At 35.3% G+C, this 19,601-nt stretch overlaps 1 pseudogene; it reads left to right on the top strand.

The window, feature by feature from the left end:
- Positions 1 to 3,554: 3,554 nt before the first annotated feature.
- Positions 3,555 to 18,600, top strand: LOC141666396 (uncharacterized; annotated as a pseudogene).
- The last annotated feature ends 1,001 nt before the right edge of the window (positions 18,601 to 19,601 follow it).

Genomic DNA, 19,601 nt, shown 5'->3' with positions numbered 1-19,601 from the left:
TTGAAGAGTCAACTTGGGAGTTGGAAAGCGAAATGCGATCCAAGTATCCTCATTTATTTTCCTAGGCTGATTCTGAGGACAGAATCCTGTTAAGGGGGGAAGGATGTAATATCCGGGAAAATTATGTGAATATTATAAGTTAAATAAATAAATATTAAGTATTTTATAAATTTAAAGTGATTAATACCATGATATGAGATGTTATAACTGTTATGTGTGTTTCTGTGCGGGCCAGAAAATTTTTCGGTTGATTAAAATATGTTTAAATTGCAATTATATGAACTTATCTGCAATCGGACGCGTATTTATTAGCGTCTTTATTAAGATACCTGTTTTATTTGATTTTATGCACGTTTGAATGTATTTTACGTGTTTTCGGGATTTTCTGGTAATTTAGGGATCGTTTCCGTTTTTTTCAAAAATCAACGGACCGGGACCCCACCGGGACGACAAACCCTACAAAATCGATGTTTTTATTTTTATAAAATTATTCGTATTTTAAATACCTTTTATTTTTGTATTTTTAAATTATTCACAATTTTCGGGGAATTTTGATATTAATTTTGTATTTTATCGTTTTTAAAATTATTCCCCCGTAATTATTATTTTGGGGCTTAATTATTTTAATTAAGGAATTAAAACACCCTAAATTTATTTTGGGGTATTTATTTTTCAGAAAATATAAATAGCCCTTTAATTCTTTTATTTCATTTTTATTTTCATTAAAAACAAAAATCAAGAACAAATTTTGGGGGTATGATTTTGTTCTTCACAAAGATTTGATGATTCTGGGAGTTCTAGGAATCCAAATTGGGTGTTCTACATATCAAATTAATCCTCTCGATGAGCCCGTTCTTTTGGTACCATTTTCATCAATTGAGGTGATTTATTTTAAAAATTCGATTTTGATGTTCTTGAGTCGAAATTAGCTTTTTGATTTCTGTTGATTGTTGGTTGATGTTGATGATTTAAATAGATTCCTGGGCTCGTTTAGAATGGATTCATGTATTTACTTTAATTAAATGAGTACCGAATTAGTAAAATCGAGTTCTTGTGTTTTTTGGTTTTTTAATTTCGATTTTCTAGAATTTTGTTAGGTTTGTAGTTAATTTTGGTTATGTGGTTAGATTCTATGAATTCAGAGCTTTGATTCGAGTTATTAATGGTTGAGTTTTGTTACGGTTTTTCCCCAAAGTCGAAGTCGCCGGATTATCGATCGGTTTTTCGTCGAGGTATTGCCGGAAACGGAGATTCGATCTTTGTTCGTTGTTAATGATGATGTTGTTGTGTTGCTGGGTTCGTGTAGATGGATTTCGGCGTGAAAAACTGCAGAAATCAAGTTGTTTTGACCCTAAAATCGGGGTTCGCCGGAACGGGTTGGGGCGTCGCCGGATTCTGCCATCATTTCCGGCGGTTCCTTCCCTGTTCTTGGTCGACCCGTCACCCGAATTACCGACCCGTTGACCCGACTGTCTGACCCGCTTTTGATCCCCAAAACCCCAATTCCCTTTCCTCAAATCTGTTTCTAGATTTTCCTATTAAAAATAAATCAAAAATCCTATTCCAATTCTAAAATCAATATTTTTAATTCTAAAATTAATTTAAATTCGAAATTAAATTTTAATTATTTATTTAATTAATGTTAAATGATAATTAATTATTTAATTAATCAATTAATTTAATTGTTAATTGGTTAATTGATTTAATTAATTATTAGTTAATCTTAATTGATTTAATAATGAGATTTAATTATTTATTCTTGATTTAAAAATTCCGAAAAATAGTTTTGACCTTTAAAATATTATTTTAAATTATTTTTCCAGGCTCGATAATTGTTATAAAATTATTTTTGAGTGTTCGAGCCCTATTATTTAATTATAAAATGATTCGGAGACCGTTTTAATTCCGAAAAATGTTCAAAAATTCATATTAAATAAACCGTTTATCCGTTTAATACGAAACGAACGCGTACAGACTCAGAAAAATATTGCGCTTCCAATAAAAATACTTTTGAGACCTAATTTCTTTTGTATTGCAATGTCATTTGATTTGTGTATCAGTCTGAGTCGGTATTTGGTCGGTAAATGCTAATATTGACCTAATTTTCATTCTGAACGCACTGAGACGTACCTTTTAATGATCTGACTTATGTGTTACATGAAATATGTGAGTACGTGTTATACGAATACCATGATTACGTGTTACGTGATATACATGCTATCTGTTTCAGTTTTAAAATGCCATGCTAGTTATAAACGATCGGGTAGATGTCAAGACGTATAGTTACGTCGATTGAATTTAGTTCTGTCAATTAAGATAGTCCTTTTGTTTATAGAATCGAGTAGCAAGGAGTGCAGTCAAGTGTTAGACGAAGATAATAGCCATCAGTTAGAAGCAGAGTTAAAGTAAGAGGTTATTGAGCATACCAGGCAAGTACCCCTAACTTCACTTATTGTTCAAGTGACGTTTAATTCGAATCATATTATGCAAGTTCCTATATCTTCATTTATCATTCAATTGATATTGACTCTGAACTTTATTCTTTCGATTTCCATACTATTCTAAGTTCAGAATAGTTAAACGTTTTATATTTTGCTATACATTACTCTATACAGTGGAATATTGAATTGAGATTAGCGAATAACTAATTGTTCTAGTTATTTCGCCATCGATTGTTGAGATAACTCTGGACCATGAGAAATGGGGAGTTATATGGTTAAGGATGTCCTTTGATTCAGCTCCTTTGATCAAAATGTTTTATGGATTGGATGAATGCGTAAGTGACCGGGACGGACGGTCCAGCGGAGGGCTATTTCTATGTGTTATATGAAATACTATGACACCATTTTGCCACAGGCAGGTATATTGCCTTTTTAATTGAGTACTCGTATTTTGGGGACATGTTTCTATGAATCATGACCTTGTGCTATCACACGGGCTGATCAGCATGTGATAGTACGTCCGTCGGAGTTAGATTCCAATCTAAAAGTTATCGTTTATTGTTGATAGTTTGTGAAGCTTTTATTAATGATCAAATATTACTGCTTTTATTCTTTTGTTCAGTTATTATTGGAATGTGGTTTATCATTTCAAGTACATTTTATATTGCTTGCTGAGCATTTCTTTCGCTCATACTTGTTTATCAATCTAATCTTTCAGCTAAGCCAGAGCAAGCTTGAGATCCAGGTTTGGTCAGAAGTCGAGTGTTTGTAAATAGTGGTGTGTATTCCAGGTAGACTGTTTTGGGACGCTTGGATAGTCTAGAGGTTTGTAATAAAATTTGAATAATCTGTAAGACTAATTAGACTTATGGTTTGTAATAACACTTGATTTGTAGTAGTGCCTGTTCCATACTATAACCTGTGATCGATCCAGTGCAGGTAAAGGGGTCGTATTTATTATATTATTCCGCTGTGATTATTTTATTATAATTTAGTGGCAAGTGACCCCCAAATCTAGACCCCGGGTTTGGAGGGCGTCACAACAGGCCTGTCGAGGCTGAGCATTTGTTTAAGAAGCTTGTTATATTCAACGAAATTCAGCCCAATGTAGTTATGTATAACACAATCGTTGATGGTCTCTACAAAACGTCTAATACTCTCATGGCTGTCGAGTTGTTTAGATCCATGGAGAAGAAAGGTTGTAAACCTGATACAATAACTTATACCACCATTATTGATTCTTATTGCAAAGACCAACATGTCGATCAAGCTATGAATCTACTTTCTGAAATGAGCCACAAAGGCATATCTCCAAATGTTATAACCTATAGCACGTTAATTCATGGTCTTTGTCACTTGCATCGATGGGAGGACATTACATGACTGTTAAGTAACATGGATTTTATGAAAATCTCCCCAGATGTGTACACCTATAGTATATTGGTTGATGCATACTGCAAAAATGGGATGACAGATGATGCAAAGCATATGGTGGAAATAATGATTCAGAAAGGTGTATTTCCTGATGTAGTCACCTACAATACACTAATGGATGGATATTGTTTAACGGGCAGAATGGACATGGCATTGGAGGTGCTCATTACCATGAGGAGCAGGGGTATAGCACCAAATTGTTATAGCTATAACATCTTGATAAATGGATATTGTAAGAGGCGAAAAGTAGACAAAGCCATGGATCTCCTTAGACAAATGCCTGCCGAAGGTTTAAAGCCCAATGTTGAGACCTACAATTCCATCATACATGGTTTATTTCAGATAGGTAGACATGGTGAGGCACAAAACCTTTTCCATGATTTGCTAGATAAAGGTAATAAACCAAATATTGTAACTTGTTAAATTTTGTTAGATGGCTTTTGCAAGAACCAACAAATCGATGAAGTAATTTCACTCTTTGGTTTGATGGAATCTAATGGCATAATTCATGATATTCAAATATATAATATCCTCATTGACGGTCTATACAAGAATAGAAAGTTTGACAAGGCCAAAAATATTTTTGATAACCTTGCTTCGAGAGGTTTGCAACCCGATGTTGTAACTCACAATATCTTAATTAGAGGATTTTGTCAGGAAGGGTTATATGAGGAAGCAAAGGATTTACTTATTAAGATGGAAGCTAGTGGTTGTTTTTCTGATGTGACTTATAACACTATCATTCGTGAAATTCTTGTCAATAAGAAATATAAAGAAGCACTTGTACTGACAGAGACCATGCGAGCTCGTCGTTTCCAAGCGGATGTATCTACCGCGTCCATGGTACTAGATCTATTATCCATGGAAGAACATGGCCCATATTTTCTTGCTTTCCGTAAATGGTTTCTACTGTAGGTACTTAAATTTTTATGGTTCACTGTAATTTATATATCGTCATCTCCTAACTTTGGAGGATTCTGCAATACTGTATGTTTTTTTAGCAACTAATAAATTTATTAGCAACTACTAGTCTAAGTTTCTAGCTCCTTCTATCTCTTTAAAGTTATCTTATTTGCATTGCATTTGAATATTCCACACTCCTTTCTATTCTTTTCTTAAATGTACTATCGTATACTATTTCACTTATGTACTTCATTTACCAGATCATACTTTTATATTGCATCTTGTCAGCAAATAGTAATTCTATTTTACTGTAAATTGGGTAGAAAAGTTAAAGATGCATAAACAATGTATAAGTCACATGGAGTTCAGGTATCTCCATGCAGATTAGGTTATGACTGTGCATATTTGAAATGGTGATTCTCATTTTTGCATAATTAAATCTCATAAACAATGTATCTTTTTTTACCTTTGCCTTAACTAAGTTGATTGCCTCTCATGGATTGTAAAATATGATTGTTAGATTAATTTACCTCGTTGTTATTTCCTTCTTAATATGATCGGAAAATATGATTACTTTGTACTCTAATCATTGTGAAGAAATGTGTTAAAAGTCCAAAACATTGTTGAATTCCTAGCTAGTGCGATTTATTTTATATGTATTAAGGACAATCGATGTTTAAGTTGTCTTTCATAAGAAGATAAGAGTGACACGTGTCGGGGAAAGAGAAGTACTGAGCATTCCAAAGACTTATTTGAGTGGAAATCTGTAAAGAAGTTAAACATTACACATAAAGTTGTCTTATTTGCATTGCATTTGAGTATTCCACACTTGTCTCAATTGTTTACCGAAAACCTTTTATCATGGTATTGCAGTCATGATTCTTAATGGTTTTGCTGGATTAGTGGCTGGTGCATGCAGTATGGCTATAGGGGATGTTAGGTCACACACACTGTAGAAGGGGGTTGAATACAGTGTATAGCACAATCAAATCGAATTAAGAACACAAGTAATAGAACAAGAATAATCTTATTAATAAAACTGTGTTACAATGGAACTGTTCTCTCTCAGTGATGAATAAATATCACGAGAGCTGCTAGGGTTACAATGAATAATATTCTCGATAATGATAACACATATAGTGTAAATCCTAAGCATGTATTTATATATTACACGGTTACAAGATAAGTTCTAATTGATATGGAATATAATTCTGCTTCCTAAAATATATCAATCAGTTATCTTTTCTTCAAAGTATTCTATTCTTCATAGAATTCTTCTCCATGCATATCTCTTCTTATGTTTGTCTTGATCTTCTTTCCTTTCAATCACCCGCTTTCCTTATCTGAAAGTCTTCTTAAGATCTGATATTATCTTCTGATAAATATCTTCTGATAGCTTAAGTTCTGATAACTTAAGTTCTGACTTCAGTATAAGTACTGATTTCCAGTTAAGTACTGATTTGTCCTGTTAAGTAAGATCTGAAAACTAAACACAAATCATATTAGCCATGACATCACAAATATATCTAACAATCTCCCCCAACTTGTAAATTAGCATAATATACAAGTTTAACAGATATTTGATGATGTCAAAAACATTAAGTACAAATGCATGAGAATTTGACTAGATAACTACAACTTACAGTCCTTTCAGCTTTACCATCCTTAAGATCTGATATCAGCTTCAGTCTGTAAACACTTCAGAATTTAAGCAGTTGTAGATCTTTGACTTGGCTTCAATTTCTGATCTCTTTGATATCATGAGTTGTTCTGAGATAGTTCCTTAATAGACATCTCTCAGCATATTCAAGTTCATTAATCATCCTCATTTTTGCATCTTTCAATTCAGCTGTATCTTCTCCAGTTTGAAAAATAGCTGCTCTGAGATCATTAATCTTAGCTTTTCTTATCTCCTGATCTAGTCTGATTAGATATGCCTTGTCAGACTCTAGATTGAATTCCACAGCCTTATAACCCAGAAAAGTAGTTATGATCTTAGCAGTGTTAGGCTTCATTTCAACTATATCACCCTTGTGATCTCTGTACTTAGGACAGTAAGTGCTGTCAGACTTTACAGAGTAAAGCTTCTTCTGTCTTTGAATTCGTGACTTTAAATATCTTGCAGCACTATCTGTTAATTTGTCTCTCACTTGAAGTAGGAATAGAACATGCTCTAGTTCTTCAAAATACTTCAATGGTATAGCATTCTGCCTAATATGGTATACCCTTCCATCTGTTATATAGTACAACAAGATGTGTTCTTTCAAAAAGGTATGGTAAACCATTTGTACAGATTCAAGTCGATTCAATCTTTTAGGAGTTGCTCCAACACCTGGTTCACTTAAGGAAGTTGGATCATTGATAATGTTGTTTATTCTCTTCTCTTTAGAACTACCCAATCCCGATTTATCTCTTGCTTCCTTTCCTATAACAACTCTTGCTTCAAAACCACTAGTTGCAGTCTTCAGAAGTTGAGTCTGTTTAGCTTTGGTGAATCCTGGTAGGAGAACTGTTGAAGGTTTAACATGAGCAATGTCAGTGGTTTCCTTTTCTTTATTTTCTGATATCAAACCAACTTGAGCTATGTCAGAGGTTGCTTGCTTCACTGTAATATCAGATTTTACTAAGTCCTGATCTTGAACAACTTGAGCCTTGTTAGAGGTTGTTTAAGAATCCTTCTTTTTTCTCAAAATCAGACTAGCATCTTCATCAGATTTTGTCTCCAGATCCATGATTGGCATAAATACCTTTACAGGTTCATCAATTTTTTCTTTGCCCTTGGATCTTGGATCAATTTCCACTTGTGATTTGGCTTTGATTACCTCAGAATTTGTCTTCTCCTTAATCACAATGCCCTTAGGCTGTGGTGGTTTCTTTTCTATAACAGGAGCTTTAGACTTTGACTTGGATTTATAATTTTCAGCTTTCGGTCTAATCTCCTCTTCCTTCAGGCTTTCAATATCCATGCCTGGATTCTCCTTTAGGAATAGCCTTTTAGAGATTTCTTCATCAAGTTCCAGATGTTCACCAAAACTTATCATTTTACCAGTATCAGAACTTATTCTTCTCTCAGTATCAGAACTTGCTCTTTGTGCAAAAATTTCAGTTGTCCTTGATGAAGAACCTTTACCTTGACCATGACCTCTACCCATTCCAGAGTTTCCCTGGTCATCTTTTCCATCATCCTTTCCCTTCAGTGTTTGAATAGATTTGCATTTGGACTTAATCACTTTCTCTCCCTTTTTGGCATCAGTAGGTAAAAGAAGAGAGACAAGAAATTCCACTGAGGATTGGATCTCATTGAGTTGAGATTGCTGAGAAGCTTGATTTTATAAAATTTCAGAAATTTGAGCTTGTTGCTTCTCCTGAGTCTTTTCAATAGAACCAATTCGATCAAAGGCTGGTTTGAAAAACCTGTTCTTCTCCAACTTGGCATTCATATCTTGCTGAGTAATTAAATCTTGAATTTTATCCACCTTGGCTTGAGTTTCTGAGTGTTGACCTTGAAGGTGCCTAGTACTCAATGCAGTAACTCTCAGCTATGCCTTGAAATCATCATTTAACAGCATTTCATCAGCTTTTGCCAGATGCTCAGCGAGAATCTTTTCAGAAGGAACAAAAGTAATCGTGTTCCACTCCTTAGTCCACTCCTGTCCTCTAGGAGTTTCACTCCAAGGTACTGGTGCATCCCCTCTAACAAACTTCTTGACTAGATCAGCTTTTGATGGAGCTTGTTGAGGTGCATGTCCAGATGGACCAGCTGCATCAGCATTTACAACAGCTTCACCAGTATTTTCAGTATTAGCAGCATCAGAACTTACAGAGCCTACATCATCAGTTTCCTCTGATAAAATATCAGAATGTGAGGCTATAGAGGCTTCAACATCATCCTCTAAATTCTGATCTGTAGCTAAGGTCTGATCAACATCCATATTCTGATGCTCACCTAAAATCTGATCTTCAGTATCTAGATGCAGAGAAGGTGTTGTAGGCATTTCTGGATTAAAATCATCATCAAGAATTGGTGTTGTTGGTGGAGTGATTTGAGTTTGTGGAGCTTCCAAGTACAGAACCTCAGGCACAATCAAGTTATGAATATCAATTTCAACACTTGTACCTAGGTCTTCAACATGTACTGGATCAATGATAGGAGACATAGGAGGTATAGATACTCTGTCTTGAGCAGTTTCCTGAATTGGTGACAATGGAGGTGTAGATTCAGTAGCTTCAGCAAATTCTTGCTGTATAGAGGGAAGGGATTCAATCACAATTGGCTCCTTTGAGATCAGAGATTTCTGATCTCCTTCCTTAGATGCTGCTTCCTCATCCTCTGAAACTGACTCAGCTATGTCCCTGTCAGCTCGTTGTTTCTTGAGTCTCTTTGAAGGTGGAGAGACTTTAGGAGCTTCATCAGAATACATCTTTCTAAGCCTTTTAAGAAGCCTAGAACTCCCAGTTTTAGTATCTTTCTGAGAAGAAATCTTCTCAGCTTCTACAACAATAGGTTCTGATGTTGGAACCTGTTCCTCATCGTCTGACTCATCTCTCAGAACAATTCTCCTTCTCTTCTGTTGTTTCTGAGGTACAGTCTTTGTCCTCTTGGGTTTTGAAGATGAAGGCTTCACAGGATGTGCTGATGGTAAAGGTTGAGATAACTGTGCTGGTTTGAAATATATCCTGATGGAGGGTTGAGGTGGTTGAGGTTGAGAAGTTTGAGGTTGTTGAGAGATTGTATGTTCTGATGACTGTTGTGTTGGTTGTGATGAGTTGGTGGGTTGAACATCAGGATATAACAATGAATACGTAGCAGCATCAGCATTTACAAGAGCTTGCTTTACTGATAAAGGGATTTGTAAAGGTCTCAAAACTCCCTTCTTGTTGTCAGCAGTGAAAAGATCAGTAAAAGCTCTTTTTGCTAACCTAAAAGGTTCTATAAGTTCACCTGCTAATTTTGGTTCATCTTCTGTACAGTAATAATAAATTAACTGACAGAACCTAGCAAAGTAAACTAAATTCATGTCCTCTTTTATTCTATCTCCTATAAAGCATAACACAGTCTTTGCATAATCAAAATGAGACTGGTTTAGGAGTGCATACCCAATCTGTTGTGTCAGAATAGGAATCGCATCAAAATTTGAGCATTTGTTGGCAAACGTCTTCGTGATACAATCAAAGAAGAAGCTCCATTCCTTTCGAATATATGGGCATTTGAGTTGACCCAACTTAGCCAAACTCCGTTCATACCCAAGATTAGCCATCATTTGTTGTAGTAAAGGCTCCTCCACAGCAGAACTGAATTGACAAGATTCAGGTAGGTGTAGAGCTTTACGAACTGCCCCCGGAATAACAACATACTCAACCTCATTCGCTGTAAATACAATGCTTGGAGTCCCATACTTACCACCATCATCATAATGTCCAGTACGCCAGAATGTCAGAACTTGAGTTCTAGATATACTAGATGGCTGTGTTAATGCGAACCCAATTTCACTATGAGATAAGAAATTTTGAATAAAATGAAATTCCGAAGGAGCTTCACTCTCACTGAGAATGGCAGCATAGTTGTTGGGGACGAACTTTGCGCCATCAAAGATTATATCCTTGGGTGCCATTGAAAACGAGTGAGAAATAAGAGTGCCTGTAAGGTGTTTGAGAAAATGTCTGAAAAGAAAACCGTCAGAGGATGTCAGAGAGAATAAGAAAAGAGAGAGACTAAATAAAAATGAAAATAAAAGATTTGAAAATCTTTTATCTCTTTTACTGAAACACCCCACATGGCAGCAGTTGTTGAGAAATGGTACAGACTTTACAGCTGTCAGGCATGCAGCAGTTAAGATAATGGTTAATGGGCACGGTAAATAAGTAATGATTACATTGCACATTCAGTTTTTTTAAAAAAACTGTTCCCACTAAACAAATGATTATTACTGTTTTATCTCACATAAACCAATATTCTGAAAAAAATATGATCATTCAAGTAATGACAAAAAAATAAATCAAGTAAATAAATACCGCCACGTCAGCATCAGAACTTGATTATTATTAGATTTTAAAAAGTCATCAGAATATGGCTTCATAACTCGAAAAGTGAACTTTTAATCCTGTAATCCTTCACACAATTACTGATATGTTTTCCTCAGAACTTAATCATTAGAACTTCCATCAGAACTTGTCCTCAGAATTTATGCTTCTAACACATAAACTGTTCATCTAAAATAACATTTATCACCACATTATTTTTCATCATTCATATGAAGTGTATGTGTATGCAATTAGCTAAATATCAGACAAAGAGTAAAGTCTGATTCACTTCAGTACATCTTAAAAATAAGGCATAACTAAGAACTTTGCTCAAAATTTATCATTATTCTGAAGTCTACTATAGAATTAGTTCATGCATAATTCCACCTCAATTATTTTCTGCTCATTTTATGCATCTTTTGAAATTCCTTTTTACAGTGGCTTCTCAGTGTAAGTGAGTTACGACTGCTTGTCAGAATTTAGGCTGTTTATCAGAGTATTTCTCCAGGAATTAGAGAATGTGAAAAGTCACCAAGAAAATTTTATTTGCTTTTCTAATGCATAGTACTTAATACCAGCAATGCACTTGGGTCTTCCCTTCCACATATATTTTTCTCTAGATCTCAAAGGAGTACCTGATATTTATTCTTTTATTTTCTTTTTCTTTTTCTTTTGATAAGTGAGGCTTATCAACACTTAGTACATCCATCAGATTTACTAACATCAGAATTTAACAGATAAGAAGCACTATTCTAGTTTTTGAATTAGTAATAAGATACACAAAGTAAACTGTAACTAAGCTCAATATCAGAATTTTCTTGTGTTAAAAGATTTCCACATAAACAATTACTTCAAACATGGGATCTTTAGTATATTAGAGACTACTAGGTCAGCATCTAGCACAATTATCCTCATTGGATTGTCATAGAAACATTCATATCACTATCAGAGTTTAGAAATTCACATCAGACAACAATTAACACTTTAAGGAAATTTCAATTTAAGCACAGATTACACAAAGATAGTAAAATCTGTAAATACTGATCATAAAATCTGATATAACAGAACATAAACTAAGCAGATTTAAAGAAAGAACCTGAAACCATTCCAAGTTCATTTACCAATCTTGTAAAAGTAGCTTCACACAGTGATTTTGTGAAGATATCTGCTAGTTGTTGATCTGTTGGAACAAAATACAATTCCACTGTACCTTCCATCACATGCTCCCTTATGAAGTGGTACCTAATGCTGATGTGCTTTGTCATTGAGTGTTGTACTGGATTACCTGTCATAGCAATAGCACTTTGATTATCACAGTAAATAGGGATTTTAAAATATGTTAACCTATAATCCAGTAACTGATTCTTTATCCAAAGAATCTATGCACAACAGCTTCCTGCAGCAATGTACTCTGCTTCTGCAGTTGATGTGGAAATTGACTTTTGTTTCTTGCTAAACCAAGAAACTAATCTGCCTCCAAGAAATTGGCAGCTTCCAGAAGTGCTTTTCCTGTCTATTTTGCATCCTGCAAAATCTGCATCTGAGTAACCTATCAGCTTAAAGTCTGATTCTCTAGGATACCACAATCCCAGATCAGTTGTACCCTTAAGGTACTTGAAAATTCTTTTTACAGCTGTTAAGTGAGATTCTCTCGGATCTGCTTGAAATCTTGCACAGAGACAGGTAGCATACATGATATCAGGTCTACTTGCAGTAAGATAGAGTAATGAGCCAATCATACCTCTATAATCTGTAATATCTACTGATGTACCAGTATTCTTATCCAATTTTGTTACAGTGGCCATGGGAGTGGATGCACTTGAACAATCTTGCATTCCAAACTTCTTCAACAAATTTCTGGTGTACTTAGATTGACAAATAAAAGTTCCTTCTTCATTCTGCTTGACTTGAAGGCCCAAAAAATAACTAAGTTCTCCCATCATACTCATTTGATATCGTGACTGCATCAGCTTGGCAAACTTCTTATAAAGTCTGTCATTTGTAGAACCAAAAATGATATCATCAACATATATCTGCACCAAAAGTAAGTCCTTTCCATGGTTGAGATAAAATAAAGTTTTGTCAATTGTCCCTCTGTTAAATCCACTTTCCAGAAGAAACTTAGCTAGAATCTCATACCATGCTCTTGGAGCTTGCTTAAGGCCATAAAGTGCTTTATCAAGTCTGTAGACATAATTTGGAAATTTAGAATCTACAAAACCTGGAGGTTGTTCAACATATACTTCTTCCTCTAATTCTCCATTAAGGAAAGCACTTTTTACATCCATTTGAAAGACTTTAAACTTCTTGTGAGCAGCATAAGCCAAAAATATCCTTATGGCTTCCAATCTAGCAATTGGTGCAAATGTTTCATCATAATCAATTCCCTCCTGTTGAGAGTATTCTTTTGCAACCAGCCTTGCTTTATTCCTTGTAATTGTGCCATCACTGTCAGTTTTGTTTCTGAACACCCATTTTGTACCAACAACAGACCTGTTCCTTGGTCTTGGTACTAGGGTCCAGACTTTATTTCTTTCAAATTCATTTAACTCTTCCTGCATTGCTTGCACCCAATCAGCATCTTGAAGAGCTTCTTCAACTTTCTTTGGTTCAGACTGAGAAAGAAAAGAATGATAGAGACATTCGTTTAATGTTGTTTTTCTAGTTCTGATACCTGCTTCAGGATCACCAATAATCAAGTCAGGTGTATGTGCTTTAGTCCACTTTCTTGCAGATGGAAGATGATCTCTAGAACTGGATGCTCCCCCATAATCCATGCTGTCTCCATCAATATTTTCTGATGCTCCCCCTGAAATTATGCTCTCTGAGTTGGATCCTTCAGAATTTAAGTTTCCAGAATTATCAGAACTTGATCCATCAGAACATGATGAATCAGAACTTGAAGAGCCTGTTCTAGGTTCTGATGCTTCTTGAGTTGTGGTTGGATCTTCAATATGCTCCCCCCGCACAGGTGCATCTTGCTTTGGCGTAGTCACCACAGTTTCAATAACATCAGAGTTTAATCCATCAGAGTTTAGACTATCAGAATTTACAGAATCAGAATTTAAAACTTCATTCTCAAATTTCATCTGATCATGATCATTGAAATCTTCAAGTCCAGTAATTCTCTTATCATCAAAAGAGACATTAATAGATTCCATGACAACCCTTGTTCTTAAATTGTAGACTCTGAAGGCTTTTGTGGAAAGTGGGTATCCAACAAAAATTCCTTCATAAGCTTTTAGATCAAATTTAGAGAGTTGTTCAGGATGAGTCTTAAGAACAAAACACTTGCATCCAAATACATGAAAGTATTTCAGATTTGGCTTCTTTTTCTTTACCATCTCATATGGTGTCTTTCCATGCTTGTTGATAAGTGTTGCATTCTAAGTAAAACAAGCAGTCTGCACAGCTTCAGCCCAAAAGTAGGTTGGTAGCTTTGCTTCATCAAGCATAGTTCATGCAGCTTCAATAAGAGTTCTATTCTTCCTTTCAACAACTCCATTTTGCTGTGGAGTTCCAGGAGCAGAGAATTCCTGCTTTATTCCATGGTCTTTGCAGAACTCTTCCATAATCAAATTCTTGAACTCAGTGCCATTATCACTTCTTATGATTTTCACAGAATCTTTGACCAATTTATCCAGTTGTTTAACATGATCAATCAAGATAGATGCAGTTTCACTTTTTGTGTGCAAGAAATACACCCATGTATATCTGGTGAACTCATCTACTATGACCATATCATATTTCTTCTTTGCAATAGACATGACATTCACTGGACCAAATAGGTCAACATGTAGTAGGTGATAAGGCTCAAGAATTGATGACTCAGTTTTGCTCTTGAATGAAGATTTTCTTTGTTTTGCCTTTTGACATGAATCACAAAGGCCATCAGGAGCAAATACTGATTTTGGCAGTCCTTTCACAATATCTTTCTTGACTAGTTCATTTATATTGTTGAAATTTAAATGAGAGAGTTTCTTGTGCCAATTCCAGCTTTCTTCAATTGATGATCTGCTTAATAGACAGATTGCAGACCCATCATAACTTGTTGAAAGCTTGGATTCATAAATGTTACCATGCCTGTATCCCTTCAGAACAACTTTGCCTGTAGATATGCTTACAACTTCACAGTGTTCTTCAAAGAAATCCACATGATAACCTCTGTCACAGATTTTACTAACACTCAGCAAATTGTGTTTAAGTCCTGAGACTAGAGCTACTTTTTCAATGATGACATTCCCAAGATTGATATTGCCATATCCCAGAGTTTTTCCAATGTTGCCATCTCCATAAGAAACACCTGGGCCAGCTTTCTCCACAAAGTCTGATAGCAGGGCTTTATTTCCAGTCATATGTCCTGAACATCCATTGTCCAGAACTAGGATGTTTTTCCTGTTGCCCTGCAATCACAAAGACCACTAATGATTAGTTTTAAGGACCCATACTTGCTTGGATCCTTTGGCCTTTATAAGTTTGTTAGCATTTGCAGCGGATTTATTATCAGAATTTATGCTAACATGCTTATCAGAACTTATATCAGACTTTACATCAGACTTTATACTAGAAGGAAAAATGCATACTTTCTTTAAAGAAGGTTTAATTTGATAATAATCATAGTACAAACTATGATATTCCTTACAAGTATAAATGAAATGCCATAAACTACCACAATGAAAATAAGGATTTTGTGGCCTATATCTAACAGACTGACTCTTAACTCCTGATTTTGAAGGTAAAGAGTTTATGTTTTTATTCTTCCTGCAAAAAGAAGTCAGATGGTTAGAATTTCCACAGTTATAACATTTCTTTCTAGGAGCATTAAGAACAGGCTTATAATCATTGCTTTTATTCACACCTTCCTTTCTATTCCTATTTTTCCTAGGTGGTTTTACCTTGTTTACATTCTTAACATCTTTTAGCTTATGCTTAAGCTGCTTCTTTATCATTAAGCCTATATTTACTTCAGTTGGCTTATCCTGTTTTAGTTTGTCAGAAGTTAACTTCTCTTTAACTTCTGATTTATCAGTATCAGACTTTACAGCTACAAACTTAACAGGCTTTACCTTTGGTTTTTGTTTAACAACTATAGGCTCATTTTCTACATTTCCCTTATCATTCTTATCATCTCCATAACCTAAGCCCTCTTTCCAATTTCCACTACTTAGTATATCCAGAGTTGTTCTGCCAGAGTTAGTCCAAGTCCTGATAATCTCTCTTTCCTTTTCTAACTCAGTTTTTAGAGATTGATTCAGTTTTAACAATTCATCTCTAACATAGAAAGCATCATCTCTATCTTTCTGAGTTTGATGGAACGTAACTAACTCTTTTTCTAAATAATCATTCCTTTTTTTAAAAGCAAGATTTTCAGAAGTTAATCTTTCACATGTTAAAGTTTGATCTCTGCAACTAATAAACATGGTTTTAAGATATAATCTCAACTCAGTAATATCATCAGTATGAAAAGCATAAGTTGTTTGAGGTACCTTTAACTCAGCAGTACCAGGACTGCTATCAGCATTTGCCATCAAGGCATAGTTTACCTCATCCTCAGAATCTGAAGCATCTGACCAACTTTTCTTCTTTGTGACAAGAGCTTTGCCTTTGTCACTCTTCCCTTTTCTGCAATCAGGAGATATGTGGCCTTTCTCACCATAATTGTAGCATTTGACATTTGAGTGATCTCCTTTGTCAGATTTTCCTCTTTTGCCTTCAGATTTTCTGAAACCTTTCTTATCAGAACTTACACCTTTCCTGGAAGACTTCTTTCCCCTCCAGAATTTCCTGTATGCAATCTTTGTGATTCCTTTCACCATAAGAACACACAGCTTCATCATCTCTTCATCTAGATCTATCTCAGATAGACTTTCAGTTTCTGAGTCATCATCACTATCAGAACTTGATGACTCAATATCAGACTTTGTGATGAGAGCTTTTCCCTTGTCTTTCCTTGAGACAACAACTTTGGAAATTTCCTCCTCAGCCTTAAGAGCAACTGTCTTTGACTTTCTTACATTCCTCTTGCTTCTTTGTTCCATCTCAAGTTCATGAGTCTTGAGCATCCCATAAATTTCATCAAGAGTAGTTTCCTCAAGAGAATAGTTGTCTCTTATTATTGTGGCCTTCAAATCCCATCTTTCAGGAAGAGCTAACATGAATTTAAGATTTGAATTTTCAAGGTCATATTCCTTGTCCAGTAGTGACAAATCATTCAACAGTTTGACAAATCTGTCATATAAACCAGTTAATGACTCATCAGGTTTTGAGTCAAAGTGCTCATACTCTTGAGTGAGTATTGTCTTCCTGTTCTTCTTGATTGCATTAGTTCCCTGACATCTCGTCTCCAAGGCATCCCATATCTCATTTGCAGTCTTGCAGTTAATTACCCTATTTGACATGACATTATCAATGGCACTATGCAGCAAATGCCTTACCTTTGCATCCTTGGAAATAGATGAGATATCTTCTGCTGTATACTCATTTTTCTCCTTTGGTACAGTCTTTGCTGGCTGATCTGCAACTACAACCGAGAGCTTGGTTGGCTTATGTGGTCTTTCATAGATTCTGTCAAGGTATTCTGAATCTGTAGCTTCCAGAAACATAGCCATCTTCACTTTCCATATGGGATACTCAGAGGGTTTCAGTATGGGAACCCTTATTGTCTCATATCGACTGTGGGTTATGGTTTTTGGAGTTTCTTCAATTTTGGTGGGCTTGATTGGAGTTTGTTATTCTTCAGACATGATTGTTTTTGGATCTTAAACTGTTTGTGTGTTAACAGATTGCTCTAATACCACTTGTTAGGTCACACACACTATAGAAGGGGGTTGAATACAGTGTATAGCACAATCAAATCGAATTAAGAACACAATAAACAGAACAAGAATAATCTTATTAATAAAACTGTGTTACAATGGAACTGTTCTCTCTCAGTGATGAACAAATATCACGAGAGCTGCTAGGGTTACAATGAATAATATTCTCGATAATGATAACACATATAGTATAAACCCTAAGCCTGTGTTTATATATTACACACTTACAAGATAAGTTCTGATTGATATGGAATATAATACTGCTTCCTAAAATATATCAATCAGTTATCTTTTCTTCCAAGTATTCTATTCTTCATAGAATTCTTCTCCATGCATATCTCTTCTTATATTTGTCTTGATCTTTTTTCCTTTCAATCAGTCTCTTTCCTTATCTGAAAGTCTTCTTAAGTTCTGATATTATATTCTGATAAATATCTTTTGATAGCTTAAGTTCTGATAACTTAAATTCTGATATCTTAAGTTCTGACTTCAGTATAAGTACTGATTTCCAGTTAAGTACGGATTTGTCCTGTTAAGTAAGATCTGAAAACTAAACACAAATCATATTAGCCATGACATCACAAATATATCTAACAGGGGAGTTTGTGTCTGTGTACTCTCAGTTTGATGTTGAGGTAGCTCAGATGAAGAGGAACAGTAGAATGTTAGACAACAAGAAGAATGATAAAGATGCTGAAAATTAACAACTGCCAAATCCCTTTAGGGCTACATTAGCGTTTGCTCTTGAATTTTCAGTAGGGGCTATTGTCCCATTACTAGATGTTTTCTTTATACATGAACACAAGACGAGGCTTATTGTGGTAATTTTTGCGGTGACCTTCTCATTGGTTGTGTTTGGAGCAGTTGGAGCAGTGTTAGGAAATACCCCTGCTGTGAAATCTTGTGCGAGGCTGCTGATTGGTGGCTGGATAACAATGGCTATTACCTTTGGCTTAACAAAGTTGATCGCATCTCATGGATTGTAAAATGCAATTGTTAGGTTAATTTTCAAAGATAACGATATAAATGAATTTTGGTATTCATTTACCTCTTTGTTCTTTCCTTCTGAATTGGTAATGCATTAATTTTTACTCTAACATTGTGAAGAAATGTTGGTTGTCCCAAAAACAAGGAGGGTATTTTTACTCTAAATGCAGAATATATGCAGGTTTATCCTTAAACATATACTTAGAGGACTAACAATGATTAGCACTCGAAGACTTAAAAATTTAAATACATGAAGTTCTGATCTCTGAATGGTTAAATAAACCTTTTATATGTTAAATTCCTAAAGGAATAAAAATTTACTCGAGGCATTTTGATAGATGTGTTAAATATATGATCCTATTGGGGCCTTCCTCTAACACCTTAAGGTTTTAGATGAGCTGGTTACTCAACATGGTATTAGAGCTTAGGCTGGCGGGAGAACTAAGGTTCGATTCCCAGCCACCCCCAATATTCTCACAATTTATAGTGGACACTAAAGACAATTATGCCCCAAAGATGGGCGCCGGTGTTCCACTCTTCGACCCATAAACGGGCTTCGAGTGAGGGGGAATGTTAAATATATGATCCTATTGGGGCCTTCCTCTAACACCTTAAGGTTTTAGATGAGCTGGTTACTCAACATGGTATTAGAGCTTAGGCTGGCGGGAGGACTAAGGTTCGATTCCCAGCCACCCCGAATATACTCACAATTTATTGTGGACACTGAAGGCAAATAATGCCCCAAATATGGGCGTCGATGTTCCACTCTTCGACCCATAAATGGGCTATCGAGTGAGGAGGAGTGTTAAATATATAATCCTATTGGGGCCTTCCTCTAACACCTTAAGGTTTTAGATGAGCTGGTTACTCAATAAGATGGCTATTGTAAGAGGCATGAAGTAGACAAAGCCATTGATCTCCTTAGACAAATGCCTGCTGAAGGTTTAAAACCCGATGTTGAGACCTACAATTGCATTATGGTCTATTTCAGATAGGTAGA

Source organism: Apium graveolens, chromosome 6 (genome assembly GCF_009905375.1).
Source record: "Apium graveolens cultivar Ventura chromosome 6, ASM990537v1, whole genome shotgun sequence".
NCBI lineage: Eukaryota > Viridiplantae > Streptophyta > Magnoliopsida > Apiales > Apiaceae > Apium > Apium graveolens.
This window is presented reverse-complemented; position numbering and strand designations above follow the sequence as displayed.